The sequence below is a fragment of the Telmatherina bonti genome (genome assembly GCF_933228915.1).
Source record: "Telmatherina bonti genome assembly, chromosome: 9".
In the NCBI taxonomy this organism is placed as follows: Eukaryota; Metazoa; Chordata; class Actinopteri; order Atheriniformes; family Telmatherinidae; genus Telmatherina; species Telmatherina bonti.
In genome coordinates, this window is record NC_136627.1 from 29,310,212 (window position 1) to 29,326,264 (window position 16,053).

The window sequence follows — 16,053 nt, forward strand, 5'->3', positions numbered from 1 at the left end:
GCACAGCTCAGCTTCGCTCCAAACAGTGCATAGGAACTCGCTCTCACAGGCTTGCTCAAACACACACACACACACTCCCTCCTCTCCGTCTCTCTCACGCTCACTGCTGCCACCACTACTGATGCTGCTGCTGAATTATTTCCTGCCCTCCTCACTCAGGGCTTCTCTGGGAATTCACTCCTTTGCGTGCCGCCTTCTGCTTAGAGTTACATCTCAGTTGGTGGGAGCACAAGCCATTTCAGCAGTCTAGGAAGAACTTTCCAGAGGTGTACTGGACTGAGGCTGTCTGACAGTGTGGACTAACAGGCTGGCAAGTTAATATAAAAGAAAAGCTACAGATGAAGGGACCTGAGGAAAAGCACGGTCTATATGAGATGGCTTTTATCAGCAGGACATTTGCACAGAGATTGCCTTATGCTTGACAAAGTAAATTAGTGCTTTAAAAGAGGCAATGAAGCAGGACCACAGGAAAAAAGAGAAGGAAGTACTGTAATGGGGAAATTGAATGGTTCTTGCTTCTTTAATAACCTTCTTGGAAATGGTTCATGAAGGGAAAATGTGCCCAACTATCATTGGACCAATGTTTACAAAGTTAAACAAATCAATTTTGGAGAGATATGTAAACTTAGAAGTTAAACCACAGTACAAGTTACGGCCCATTTACACCCTATTATGTACATAAATAGGTATGTCTGTTTCAGCCTTGTCACACTTCGCCACCCTCGTAAGCTATGCATATTTTAGCACAGTTGTTAAGTCAATTTATGCTCTAGTAGGCAGTGCTGAGTTCCCTTCAATATCTGACATCATTCTCAAGCATCAGTTTGGGGAAGTGATGCACCACTGTAATATTGTTTGCATCCATCCAGTACACTCACACAGTCTTTCTTCCCAAGCTCCTGCTATATTTTGACCCGTTATCTCTACAGCTGTTGCTCTTGTCATCTTTTGCTTCTTCCCAGTCGTCTTTCTTGTCTGGTTTGTCTCTTTCACTGGTTGTAAGTCAGCTATACTGCACAACACTGCCTCTGCTGTTTCTGGTGGTATTGCTCCATTTGCCACAACAAATAATGGATCAGCAAGTCCCCCGAAAACAGACCAAACAATGCACGTAAATGAAACAGAGGACTGGCGAAGACATCCATCCGTCTGTGTTTGTGTCTTTCACGCAGAGCATAAATGGGCCATTCAAGATTTGAATGATCAACACCACACGCAGCAACAACTTTGATCACTAACCTGCTAATATTTTTATACAGACAACTGGCATTATAATATTCACGTGTCTCTCACAATCTGTGAGTTTAGGTCCTGTTTTTGGTTCAGCTTTTGTTAGGTTTCGGTATCTGCATTTTATTTCTTTAGTTTGTCCCTACTCCATTATAATTAGCACTTGCTAAATAGTCACATTTGCTTCCTGTTGCTTCGCAGTTTAAATCATCCTGGTTTTCCTTTGCTTAACACCAGATCTACCTATGCATCTGGCTTGTCTTTGTCAGTTGCTCTGGTGTCTGTGATGAGTTTTGGTATTCAGTTTTGGTTTTACGTTCTTTGTTTTTCTATCACTTCCTTTTGTGTCATCAAATAAATCTGACTGTCGAGATGCATCTAAACCTCGTAATCCTGGGTTCCGGTCTTTCTTCTTGTATGTGACCGCAGATCATTAAAATCTGTTATATTTATTTGTTTATTTACACTGTGCAAATCGAATAAGTTCTTACACTGAACAGAGAAAAGCAGCTAATTTCAACATTTTCATGACAGCCAAAACAATGCAAAAACGTTGTCTTTGTTTTTGCAAGATAAATAGCGGGGCTTAACTGAGCAATAACCAACATGCTTGAAAGGGGATTTTTTTTTAACATACACCACAAAAAATAAAGAAATGATAAAAATAAAAAGAAATTGTTGTCCATTACATCCAACTTGGAAGACAACTGTAGCTGTTAGACAACATGACTGCTTCATTAGCCTTCTGCTATGGCTGCTGAAAATCCCTAACTCTTGCTATTCTTGTCCTTACTTAAGAAATGCCTCTATTGCCACTGACAAATGGGTATGTGATTTTATAAAAGCATTATTTTATAAACAAATTGTCTTTCAAGATATCTGTCAGATTTCTCCGACCTCCAAGGTCATTGTGCTCCCAAGTTCATAAAACAGACACTTCATGAGCTGGCAGTGTGAACATACTGTACCCACACACACTATGGCTTTAATGTCCTAATTGCTGCTTCTGAGGAAACCTACAATCAAAATCATAATGTTTAATACTGAGCGCAAATTAATATTCTGAAGCCAAGCAGACTTTACTGGTTTGCCGCCTACCTTTCCCTTCGCTGCTGTCTTGCCTTTCTTTCTTGATCTGCAAAAACACCAAGAACTATAATTAAACTGCCTACATGAGGACAGGGAAGTACATTTCTACCAAGATGCCACTAGCAGTATATGTTGGCAATACACATTTTCCATTGACAAATAAGCACAATGTTTGCCTCTTGTGGGTTGTTACCAGTTAGAGCATATAGGCACAAAGAATAACTGTTCCCTGTTAACCGAGATCCAAAATCCCAAAGTGAATCTGGATCAGATGGGGTGAATTTAAACTTAAAATGCTGCAAAGTATTTTGTTGTGTGTTTAGATTTCCATGCATGAGTTTTTATGAGTAGCCAGAAATGTTCTGTGGTACATAGTAAAATTCAGAGAATGTTCTTGCATATATATAAGAAAAAGCCTTGAATGATACCTCTGTCTAAAATTTATATGATTTTGGCAAGGCTAAACAAATAGCTGTGATAGAAGCAGTTAATAGAAGAAAACGCCTCACAATCATGGAAGATAGAATGTAGTATGGATTAAGCTGTACTATTAGAATTACAAACCTACCACAGAACCTACTTGTTCTGATCACTGGAGTGTTAAAGTTATATTTCTTCATTAACCTATGATGAACAGCAATATCCAGAGGGTTAACCATAACTGTAACTGCTATTATTCTAATACTTGGCAATAGGTTGATTATATTACTGAACTAAATAACTCTAGTAGTGTTATGAATTGACAAAGTCTAAGTTGATCTAAGGACTGAAGGCTATCATACAACATTTAAATGGAAGACAAATGACACAGCAAATATGTGTATTTGGAAATAAGTGATAAATGTTTTAAAAGACATCAGAAATAGAAAAATAACCTAGTCATCAGGATGCAAAAGGAAAGAAAAGGCTGTGATGTCCACTGACTTGTATAAAATTAGTTCACACTGACGCATTCAGGTGAAGTGTACCTGGAAATAGCTTTCTTAATGTTTTAGCTCAAATCCCAATGAGCTCAATAAACTTATCCATCCAAAAGCTTTTATTACATTTCACTTCTGTTGATTGGATGCAGTGAAAAAAGAAAAGGTGAGAAAGAGGCTAGATAAGAAGGACGATAGGAGATCTTGTGCTATGTGTGAAAGACTATGTAAAAAACAAAATAATAAAAAATAAAAAATGTACAGAAGTATTGTTGATTACTTTCATAAAAACACTTCCCACCACTATGGGAGTGGTAAAGAGGAAGAGTTGAGAGAAGAAGAGGATAAGGGAACCCCTACATCCATACTGGTAAGTCTGTCAGCTTATCACCCCCAGACAAGAGCCCCCTGGATAAATGTGGTCAAGCAGGAGAGGAGCCCAGCTTCAACAGTGATGGGGTGCAGGACAGCGATAAGGATGAAACTCCACTGGGCAAAATGTGGGAGCGAGGCAAGAGGCCCCAGGCAGGGAAACTCAGCCAACAGCAATGCTCATTCCAGCTCTTGCTGGCTAAACCTCTTAAAAAATTTACACACAGGCATTCAACATACTCAGCAAATATAGGTTACTGCATGCATGTGGTTGTGTGTCTTAAGAATAACTGCATGTGCATACGTTTGAGTGCACATTTTACTAAAGCACCTCTGATAGTGAGGGTGGAGAAAAAGCATTCAAATGGAGATGAAGCAGAGGGAAAGACCCAGACAGAGAGAGAAACCATCGTCTTGATGTTTCTTTTTTTTTTTTTTTTTTTTTTTGTTTCTGACAACAGCCTCTTGAAAACAGACCATGAAATTTGCTTTTTCACAGGAAGTGACAGACTAAGCATCATGAATTGATCCCCTGATGGAGATCTGGCTCTTTGTGTAGCCATTTTCTCCTCTGCGCATCTGCCTGCCCAGATACTGGATAATCTACTCGCTGCCGGCATTCCTAATCCAGCCATCCATCCCCATTCACTCCGCCCATGTGTGTCCCGAACAGAACATGGGTGTAGTTGGAAGTCTATTACAGGATAGATTTAGTTGTTTTTTGCTCTTGAAATGACTGTTGTGCTGCCTTGAAATTATTATTTCTCCTCCATTGCCCTCTGGGTAATAATAAACATTCTAATTACAATTAACCAGAATCAGAGCAACAACAACCAAATGATCAGTGACAGGACCTGGCTTTGGTCAGCAGCAGAATGATGTCCTTCCCCTGAATTTTTAAGTAAAGCCAGTTCATTTATTTAGCCAATTTAAACACAAGAAACGTAAAACAACAGCCAAAAATATAAAAACAAATGAAGAGCAGCTAAGAATTTTAATAACAGCAGTGCTGACATAGTTTAACACATCAGAGTTAGGGCATTCATGCCAGACTCCTATTATCTGCTTACATTATGTTTGGAGAGGAAGAGAGAAAAAAGCAATATAGATTAATAAGAGAAATACTCCCAGTATGGCTCCTGGCTACCAAATGTTAGAGATCATAAGCTGATTATGGCTTTGTCAGCCAATTCGACAAAGTAAACAGGCCAGACTAGAAAATAGGATAACTTCTAAAAAAAAAAAAAAAAAAAACTGCTAAGTATATTTGCAGTGTATGTACGTGTCTAAAGCTGTAAAATGCCTGAAAACTGGGAGGACAAGCAATCGGAGCATAATAAATACACGCCTGTTTGATTTTCTATTAAGGTCTAAAGGTTAAAATTACAACATCAAACATTACAACACAATACTGTGTGTTGGTACTAACTTTTCCTTTAAAACACAGGACTATTGATTATTGCAGTCAAACTGAAAAAGTAAATGGGTTTGAAAACTCATCAAAGCTGCTATGCACACTACTTCTATGAAAATGTGATAAACAGCAAACTTCCTGTCAAAGAATTCATGTGTAAATTTCATATGAACCCATTCAGAAACAGGCAGGGCTTGTTACAGTATAAACAGTAGCTGAAATCAGAAGTGCGGCTGAAGCTGACAGCAAAATCACATTAAGAATAAATTCCTTTACAATCAATCCTTTATACCGCATAAACTTGTGCACAGAATGTGTCTGTGAATGGCCCCACAAGTCAAAGAACAGAGAAGTAATAAGAATCAGAATGAGTTAGTGATGGTTGTCATAAAATATGGCTGGACTTCTATTTACAACCTGTAATAAAACTGCCTCTGCTGCAATTTATGGAAATGCTTGCCCCACAGAGCAAATCCCTTTTTGCCAAGGGCATGTTAATAACCTACACGGAGCATTTTGAATATATTAGCAGATGGACATTTTGTCTAACAGAGCATTGCAAAGTGAAATGCAGGCACTAAAGAAACAACAGCATGATGCTTATATAGTATTCTGGTGGCAGCATGGCTCCAGCCTGAAGCCCATATCAAACGCCTATCTTGTTTTGAGGGTTCTGTTCCCTCTGCTTGTAAATTTCTCATGTTTTCTCTTGTCAAATTTAAAAAGCAGATGATTTTCTCCTTGGAAGTCAACTGGGAAATTATTGATGTGATAACACTCTTGAATAATGGACAGAAATGCTACATTAGATGTGGTATTAATATTAATATGAAGCAGGCACAGACCACAAAAAGTGTTAAAATCTGAAAAATGACATAATGCTCGATTAACAGAATAATTTTAACTAAAGGTCAGTTTTACGTCGTTTTTAGGGCATTTACTGTTAAATCTGTAAGAAGCAGAAGTTGTCAAACTTTAAGATTTGAAGTAAAAATAATTAAATTAAATATTAATATACTATCAAATAAAAACATGACACTTAGCTTTATCTTGGCATAAACTGGAAGCAGTAAATGTATTTCACCTTCAATGAGAGCAAATTTTACTACATGGACATCCAGGCCTTTCTCTCCTAAGCATGAAATCCAGTGAATTTCCTTCAAAATATTACTTGAGCTGAACTTTCTGGATCTATAACTCATAAACGGAGTGTTAAAACGCAAACACCTCTTTCCAGTCGTGTAAAGGGAGACAACAAGCAAACACCAAAGTGTAATCAAAACAAGCAGTCCTCCAAGCTGAACAACAACATCAATCTCAAGTTGCAATTGGCTGCAGGACCAGAGTGCAAGGGTAGTGTAAAAAATGTTACACCAAACAATAGAAATAACTTGTGTCTAGTAACCCGAAACACGATTCAAAACACAAGTACCATTAGGTAGGAACTTGAAATTGTTAGTCTTAAAACAGATTCACTTCTCACTGGGGTTTGCCGCCATGTCAGCTTATGCTGGTGAAACAAGAAATCAGCTCATATAAGAGTAAAATATGAAGACAGAAAACTGCATGGCCTTTGACAGAGATGTTGTCCATCTTTAACTTAAGTCAAATACCAATTATGGTGTTTAACTTTCAGCAAGAAGCTAATTCTTGGCTGGTTTTGTGCTAAGTAGCGACTGCTAGTGGTGGTGCATTCCTACCAAGCTAATCTGCTAGAATCACACAACATCCACATAAACCAGACTTTAAAAAATAAAGTATCCCACTCCTCACCAGAGACAATCAAGAACTGCTGGGGGGAAAGATGAGACAAACAGCTAATAAGAATTTTTTTTTTTATTGATTAATTCAAAACAACTTCTGTTTCCATCACATCAGAGCCAAGAATGGAGTTGAATACAGTGCTAGCAGCATCTGCCTGGGCAGCAGTAGCTGAGGAGGAAGAGTAGTCGTCTACCAATTGGTTCTAGGCTGACGACAAACAGAAGTGTCCTTGGGTAAGATAGCTTCCCCGATGTATCTCTCAGGATATGAAGGTGTATGATAGGAAAAAACACAGAGCATACAACAAATGAATGAGCTATATGAGTTTCTGTCTTTGAATGAATGTGGCTTAGTGTAAAAGTTCTTTGAGTGGTCAACATGTGACTGGAAAAGCATTATAGAAGTACAATACAAAACCAAAGTTTATCTGCAGTCTGTTCTGTTCTACTGTGAAGTTGTAGTGGTTGTTTTCCATCTGGCTTGCATTCCCTTTTCATCTCTTTGCCTTCTACCCTGTACTCACACTTCCTTTCTTTGTCTCCAGCATAAATGCTGTATGTAAGTTCAGAAATAAAGTTAAAAAAGAAAAAGTACAATACTAAAGTTTCAGGAGGAAGCTTAAATCCAGAAAACTCCCCTTAGTAAACAAATTTGTTTGACACAACGTGGCAGCCAGATCATCACTCTGCTGCCATGATGCTGGACAGGACAAGGTAAAGGTAAAATAAAGAAAGCAGCAACTTCAGGGAAGATGTGTCAGCAAAGGGGAAATAAAACAGAAACTCACCATAGCAAAGCTCGTTGCCGACTTTTAAAATACACATAAGCCTCATTATTCATTTTTATTCACTAAACTATCTCTGAACTATAAAGGATTTCTTTGTGGGTTTTTTCTTGACAGACTAATTGCATGGATAATAAGCCTCAGTGTCCTGCTTGGTGTGATCTCAAATATCATAATTAGTTTAACCAGAAAACAAAAAAAAGTACTGAAAATGGTCAACCTGTGTTGTACTGCATGATCCTGCTCCTGATATGTCTCTCTCATAGATCAAAACACAATTTAATCTCAGTTACACTCACTAATGCAGTCTGCTTGACATTTCCATTTTCCAACGGTGTACATCTCTATATGCCGATGTTACTTTGTAATTATTCAGTTGTTCACAACTAAGCCACACAAAATTCTGGCATAATGATCAATAACAAAGGTAAGTGATATTTCTAAAGCACACACTAAATTATAACGTTAGCAAAGATTCAATAACAAGAATAATCACAAATAAACACTGACTATATAATTACATAAAGATCTGACATTGTGGTTAATGGATTAGTTAATGAATTGTGTTAACAATGAACATGCAATTTAGACTGAATGTACCCACCTGTAATGATGCCAAAGTTTTTGTATCATTGAAGGAGCTGCATAATCAAACTAAGATGACTCACATAGTTTTTCACATGCAAGAATGACTGTGACTCATTAAAGCTAGTCATAACATACATCAAGGTTACACAATGTTTTAGCTAAACTGAAAACATGATTTTTTTTTTTTTTAAATTTAGCTGATGATTTAGCTGAATCTTAAAAGAAAAAAACACCTTGCTAAGCCTGTATCTGGCCACAAACAGTGTGAGCTTGTCTGATACAGTGATGATACTGATCGTTCACATTATACATGATACAAAAATGCAATCCTATTTCTTTTTAAAGAAAAAACATGTTCTTAGATAGTTTTAAATGTGACTAAGTTTTTACAATATATCCAAACTTTAAGGTTAAAATCAGCATGCCCAATAATAAGAGTGCAAAACTTTTATACTGTGGCATCAAATCAGGTGTGTGTGTGTGTGTGTGTGTGTGTGTGTGTGTGTGTGTGTGTGTGAGAGAGAGAGAGAGAGAGAGAAAGAGTGAAATAGGCTGACAAAGAAACTTTTTTTTTTTTTTATCTTATTCTGTTATTTTTGCAAAGCACTTTGAGTTGCAAAATTGTATGAAAAAAACTATTTAAAGTATGTTCGACTGATTGCCTGCTTGGACTGCTTGGTTTCTAGTTTTTTCACAGCAAATATTTGAACTTGAAAAAAGAAAAGCAGATTCTCCTTTGACAAAATTCTGCTTTTTTGTATAGTTCTAAAATATATATTTGAGTATTTCTTAATATATCACAAATCACATCATTCTTGAAAAATTCAACACTATGAAATTTATTTTTTTAATATGCTATAGACTGATAAGAAACAACATAACATTTATCTGTATATATTGGTATAGAGGTAAAATGACAACTAATCTTCTACCTTGAGACAAAATGAAAGTTCACTTTTAATGCACGGCCACTGTTCATGTGTAATACTTACATGAACTCTGTGTAATTGGGTAATAATAAATAGCAGTTCCAGTAAACACTATATTGTTAGTTGTTATACTGTTTTGCCTCTACCAGAAAAAAAAGGTACTGGATATTCTTCAATAGAGTGCATGCTGCAACATGGTGATGCAACTTTTGACCTGTTGGAACAGATCACGGATCATGTTAAAAAAAAAAAAAAAAATGTAGTAACTGCTGTTAAAAAAAACATTACAGAGTAAATAACTGATGCAAAAGTGATGCAGGTTTAAAACTTGCACACTGCACATACACACAGCTCTCAGAGCTACAGTGAGTGGTACACCAAGGCACATGGCTGCCTGTTACTTGGGCCTCTTTTTGTTGTCATTCCCCAACACAAAGGGCAGGTGGTTTGCTAACAGGCAGGGTTTTACAGTTGTTGCTACAAGGTGGTGGGCTTACAGTTAAGCCAGTGTCTTTGGCTTGGCTATTTAACAGGCAACTATACTCCAAGTATCACACAAAATAGATTGATTTGGGCCTGCAATGGAGGCTGTGTGGGTGCAGAGGTCCCCATTGCCTTAATGCCTTCACCCTGGCCATCCACTGAATGCCTTATAGATGGAAGATCTTTTCCACTCTCCTCTGGTAGAAGTACACAGATTCAGAGTCTGAGCTTCAACAAGTTACATCACTTGTCTTTACCTGTGAGAAAAGTTTAGCCACTTCGGACGATTATTCATTCACAAATCATATTTTATATGGTAAAATATTAAGTCAATATTAAGTGTCAATTGTGAATATTTGATTAATAATTAAGAATACAAAAGTCTAAATTAAAAGTACATTGACAACACAACCTCCGAGAAAGTACTGTATAGATATATATATATATATATATATATATATATATATATATATATATATATATATATATATATATATATTCATACATTATAATAATTAAAATGCCTTTTTTCAATCTGAAGCTATCCATCTGCACTAAAAGTGAAAAATAAATACCTAATCGTACTGTAACTTTGGTAGAGATAATTAACTAACAAAAAACATGTTTTCAGTAATTTCCTGGCTGTAAAATCAGTTACTCCACCTTTACACAAACACCAACATTTATTTTAGCCTGTCTTTAAACATTTTGCTCTTCCTGCTCAGATTTCTTTCTTTTTACTATATTCAGGTGTACAGTATTGCACTTCTACTCATGCTACCTTTTACATACTAGTGAATCAAGTGAACCATAATAGGTAATGTTATGGAAAGGTGAGAAATGGGCTGTATAGCAGTCGATGTACCACCAGACATAAATCATTGCCTCTGTTTTGCTCCAGGCTGTTGCACAGTCTCATTCATTTGAATACTGTATATTTGCAAACTATTAGATGGCTGCCCAATCGATCATCAGCTGTATACAGTCCAGAGGCTTGTTTGCTCTAAGAATATAAAGTAAGTTCGCAGCAGTTATTTATGATCAAACACAAAATAACTGTGGCAGAAATGCCAAAGGTGATCTGGGATCAGCACTGGAAGCTCTCATTATGAAATCACACACAAAGCTTTGTGGGAATGCGACTTAGTCAGATGGCTGAAATGAGACCCGATGTTTTAGAATAACTTTCTGAAGGTATTTACGGAATGAGATTCCCCACTACAGGCTGAAGGGCAGGATAGAATGTCAGCAGACAAAGCTATTCACAGCCATTACCACATATCATCAGCAGCAATCACATCATCTCCAAGACACAGCCAGGTAGACATGAGTCCCATCAACCCCCGTTGGTGCAACAAGCAAAGCATCCACACAGTCACTGAAGCTCACAGCTGAGCCTTTTGTTTGATTGCTGCAAATTGAATGAGTACAATCAGTGAGTCGATGAAATGTACCCCCACTCATATTCAGTTCAAAATATAACCACACAGAAGCAGCAGGAGAGATGTTTATTCTGACTGAAATCAGGTGTTTTCATAATGATATTTTTCCCCCAGGACACTTTTGTCCACTTCCAGAAAATATGATCACTTGTCATATAAGGAAAGAAAATGTAGCCTGCAAACAGTCACTTATTCACACATGCAGGGGGCATATTGAAAATGTGCCCACTGTTAACAAATTCCTTTGGAATGAAATGTTCATATTTGATTGATAAACAGCAATAAGCTGTTGGAATTGCACACAACTATATACAACTAGTTTTTTTTTATTGCTGGTCATTGTGTCCTGAATGACAGTCCTACGAAGCTGCAATTCCTGGAATGAAGAACACTGATTGTACTTGTGTACATGTACTGTTTTGCTAATTTGAAAAATGAAATTGACTTACAACCATAAAATTCAAATGGTTCCTGCTAATTAAATGTTATTGCATGAAATGATTTGAAACAAATTCGTGGGTTTTCAGTTTTTATATTCTTTGACAAACAAGTTAAGAGTAGTCATAGAAAAGGTTATACGCTGCTCAAACAATAAAGGGAACACTAAAACAACACAATGTAACTCCAAGAGAACGTTCTACTGCCTGCATCCGCCGCCTCATCAGGAGCATGCCCAGGCGTTACAAGGAGGTCATACAGGCACGCGGAGGCCACACACTACTGAGCCTCATTTTGACTTGTTTAATGGACATTACATCAAAGTTGGATCAGCCTGTAGTTTGTTTTTCCACTTAAATTTTAAATATAACTCCAAATCCAGACCTCCATGGGTTGATACATTTGATTTTTATTGATAATTTTTGTGTGATTTTGTTGTCAGCACATTCAGCTATGGAAAGAACAAAGTATTTGATAAAAAAAAATTTTATTCATTAAGATAAAAAATGTGTTACTTTAGTGTTCCTTTTTATTTTTTGTGCAGTGTACATATTTAAGATAAAATAAAGATTAAACAAAAAAAAAATTAAATTGAAAATTTCAAAATACTGCCAAACTGCTGTATCTAAAAAATATCATTGATCCTGATCACAAAAACGTTTTTTTTTTTTTTTTTTTTTTGTTCTTTTTCTTATTTAAAAGGGGCAGAGTTACTTATGTTGTAAGTATTTCCAGGAAGGTCAACAGAATTTCAAAGTCAGTAGGAAGCATACAGAGATTTGCATTAACACATTTCACATGTGTCAGATAATAATTTCCAAAAACTATTCAAATGTTTAAACTGTGTTTTATTTTTAATCTTTTTTTTTTTTTTTTTCAGATTTTCAGGGCAGGTATAAAAATGCTGGATTCAACAAAACAAGGAAAAGCAAATCCAACACTGGAATTATAAATAGGTCTGCTTTGCATTGACCTCAGACTACTAACTAGCTTTGAAATGCAGAATTTGCTGAAGTGTTATGCTGTCTATTTAAATTGAAGAGAGCCAAGAGAAGGATAAATTGGATTAATTTCGTGGAGATTAAAGCCGATATGCAGCATAGCATTGATCTGGTACAACACCAGCTCAATGAAGCAGATCTGCGCATGTGGATTGAAAAGTCAAGTTAATAGTCGTGTACCATACTGTTACAGAACTATGTGCAAATTAACCTAAGTTAACACCTGACACTTGAATTATTTTGTGAACAGCCAGCTGCACATAGTGAAGGTTTGAAGGATGCAAAACTACTGAGATAATATAATTTCAGGTGTAGTTGTGGTCAGTGGACGTACTAGGAACCTTATTTTTTGTATACATACCATGATGGTGAGCTGACATTACTTACACCTACCTCTTTTTGATGTGGTGCTTTTAAAAGCCTTGACCAGACATGATATGAACAGATATTAAAGATACACAGTTGCTTCACTGAGCCACCTGGACTGAGTCTCTCTCTCACATCAGCATGCAGTTATCTCGGCCAAATCCTCCTTAAAATTTAGCCGTCGCAAGAATCTAATCTAAGAGAATCTTAATCTAATTTATTTTTGCGAATCTAATGGAAGAGACTAGAGTTTCTAATTTTTTACGAATCTGGAAAGTGACCAAAAACGTCATCTTCCAATCTTCAGCGTACATTAGTAATTCCACATTTAGCAGTTCAGTTAATGTAGGATCTGTCAATCCAACTGTTTCAAAGACACACCCAGCACCTTAGATTTGGGAACACTAGTTTTTCAACTGAAACCCAGTTTTATTAATCAGTTGTTTGTAATTATTTATGAGTGGATGGCTGGTTGATAACTAGACTTTTACAGCTCCTTTGCAACACCTCAAAATTATGGTTAGGAAAGCTGAAACTGCTTCTAAGACTAAGACTTAACATTTACATCTCTGTCGCAGCTTATATTTGAGTCAAACTGTTTACACCTTGCGTAGTTTACTATTTTACTATTCTCATATTGTTTTGTGTTAGTATTGTATTCTTTGCTCTGGTTTGTATGCCACAGTGCCAAACTCTTAAAATACAATTCCCTGTATGTCTTCAACAGCAAGAAAAGAGGTCAAACCACTGGCCTATGGAGATGTTTAGAAGGAAATCCAAGGTTCAGCTCTACAATAACCCCACCTGGGTCACTTCACATAGACAGGGAGAGAGACTCATGGAGACAGAGAGAGAAATATATACCCCTTTATATGTGCTGGGGTGGGCTCATTGCTCTCGGGAGTAGTGTTGGGCATTAAATCTGCCTGGGGATGAGAAAGAATGGCAGGCACTCAACTAGGGGGCCTCAAAACACATTTTAAATTTTGCCGGGATGACATGTCTCGTCCACCTCTCGGGCTGTGCTGACAGGAGTGACAGTTAGCTGGCATTTATGGCTTCAACTTGAAGGTTGCAGAAAGTCAGTTAAACTCATATGCACAGCTTTTTTTATTTATTTTTTTTTTTATTTTGAAATTCTGCACATTAAATTAGAGTATTTTTAATCTTGATTCTATGCAAATCACACATTGTCCTTAAATTCAATTCACAGCAATTTAAACACAAAGCTAAGCACAAGGCATTTATCAAATGGACTGCTGCAATGATGCAAGACTGAATATGAATGTTGCAAATAAATTTTTGTCATGCAGTCATATCTGGTAGCAAGCCGGCTCTCATCGCAGAGTCTTCACTGTGTGTTTGTCCCCGGTTTAACCTCACTTCTCTGTCAAGAGCTGTCAACACAGGCTGAAGGCAACCCATCGTTTGCTATTCTCTAATAACATAATAAAGTGCATTATGTGCAAGACAGTGGGAGAAAGATAGCAGAACAGTGCGGGTTTGGTGTTAAAAATAAACACTAAAACAGCCATGTCACACTGCAGTGTAGTGATTGGTGATCATTAATTTCACAAATTAATTTTCTCAAAAGAATTTATGTTCTTGTGTGATATCAAGTCCCACAGACAAACATTTTCCAGTTCCATATAACCGAACTACCACAGTTCATAACCCCAGTCCTGCTGAAAACTGAGATGTCATGGTAGTTACATGACGTTATACTGGTAAAAAGAGATGAGGTTTAAAACACTGTTGTGCAGCCTTTAATGATGGCTGCATGTATTTTGTATTTCAAATAAAAAAAGTAAAGCACAAGTTATACAGCTTAAAAAATGTACAGGTTTTTTTCATTAACACGGCAAGCAAAAGATATGCCATTTTTACATTACATTCAGTGGCTTCACATGCACTGTAACATTTTGCTACTTGAGAATATTTTATCACAAGTGGGTGCTGAGTTTGTGTTGTGTACAAAAACTCCTACAAAAGCAAAAGCAGAAAAAACATTTAACTACAAAATGGTCAACATTTGTTTTTAAGGTGAGAAAAAATTTAGTTTTAATTCATTGGCTGGTAATCCTTTGGGTGTTGGGGCCATAGACAGACAGGTCAGACAACTTATTACACTAACAAAACAGGGCATGTGTTTCAATAAACCATGGACATTCACAGACAGATAAACAAGACACATCTCTCAGACTGGTTTCTTACTGTTTGACATACAGTCAACAAGCATAAGTTGAGTTCGAAGCTCTAATGCAAAATTATCTTTATCCCCTTATAGGAAAGATTTACCAGTGATTCAATCAAAATCCATCAATAGCTTTTTGAGTTATGTTGCTAAAAGACGGACAGACAAACAGATCTGTATACGTGACTTCCACCTTGGTTATTTCAGTCACAGTTTCTCAGAGAGAAAAGACAAAAAAACATGGGTAGAATATTGGTTATCTGCTTCAGAAGTCAGAGGATACAGGAATATTCTTACTTTTTTCAACTTGAAAATGGTATTTTTCTAAAAATAAAACGTGTGGCAAACTTTGGTTCAATGAAATAAGTTTGACTGAGGGTTAAGCCAAATTAATAACAGCAATGTACTAATGCATTGGTGGACAGAAGCATAACATTTAGCCGTAGTGCTTCCTTTGATTAATGAGACAATCAGATGTGATTAACACAGGCCCGATTGTGCTGTCAGTTTTCCAAATGGCCAGGACCTCAGCACTCACCTCTCTGCAATCCCAGTCCAAATGGCTGGATTTGGTGATGTGTTTCCACATTTCAAGCTCTCACTTATTTAAAAGTCTTCTTTGTTCTTCGCTAAATTTCTCTTGGCCCATCTGCAGATCAGGTTTTACATGAGACACAAGTCCACACAGAATACCAATCACCTTTAGAGTTTACACTGATGCAACATGCCATTAGCTTCTGATAGCAAATTGAATACAAATTTGTTATAAGCATAAGAGAAGTAGGAAAATGGTTCACCTGAAACTTCTATTTTAATGTAGAAAGGTAAAAATATTCTTTGTTGCATATTTCCCTAAATATTCATTATTGTAAAGTAATTATTTGGCTACTCAAACAATTGTTTAAACGCTGTGTTAATAAAGCCTCTAAGCAGCTGCAATAAATGAACCAGCTTGGACTGACTTTTCCACAAAATGTGAATAGTTTGCAATATACACTGAGTCTGGAAAATGTGCTTGAGTTGATGTTCACCTGTAAGG

The 16,053-nt window shown here is 36.7% G+C and overlaps 2 protein-coding genes across 2 annotated transcripts in view; one reads left to right on the plus strand and one right to left on the minus strand.

Annotated features, from left to right (window-relative positions):
• The window catches only part of chrna10a (cholinergic receptor, nicotinic, alpha 10a), a gene marked incomplete at both ends in the record, with an annotated part of 208,196 nt that overhangs the window by 105,138 nt on the left and 87,005 nt on the right, over positions 1-16,053 (plus strand). The window lies entirely within an intron of this gene.
• The window catches only part of LOC306760673 (protein sel-1 homolog 3), a gene marked incomplete at both ends in the record, with an annotated part of 159,208 nt that overhangs the window by 99,547 nt on the left and 43,608 nt on the right, over positions 1-16,053 (minus strand). The gene's annotated exons all lie outside the window — the stretch shown is intronic.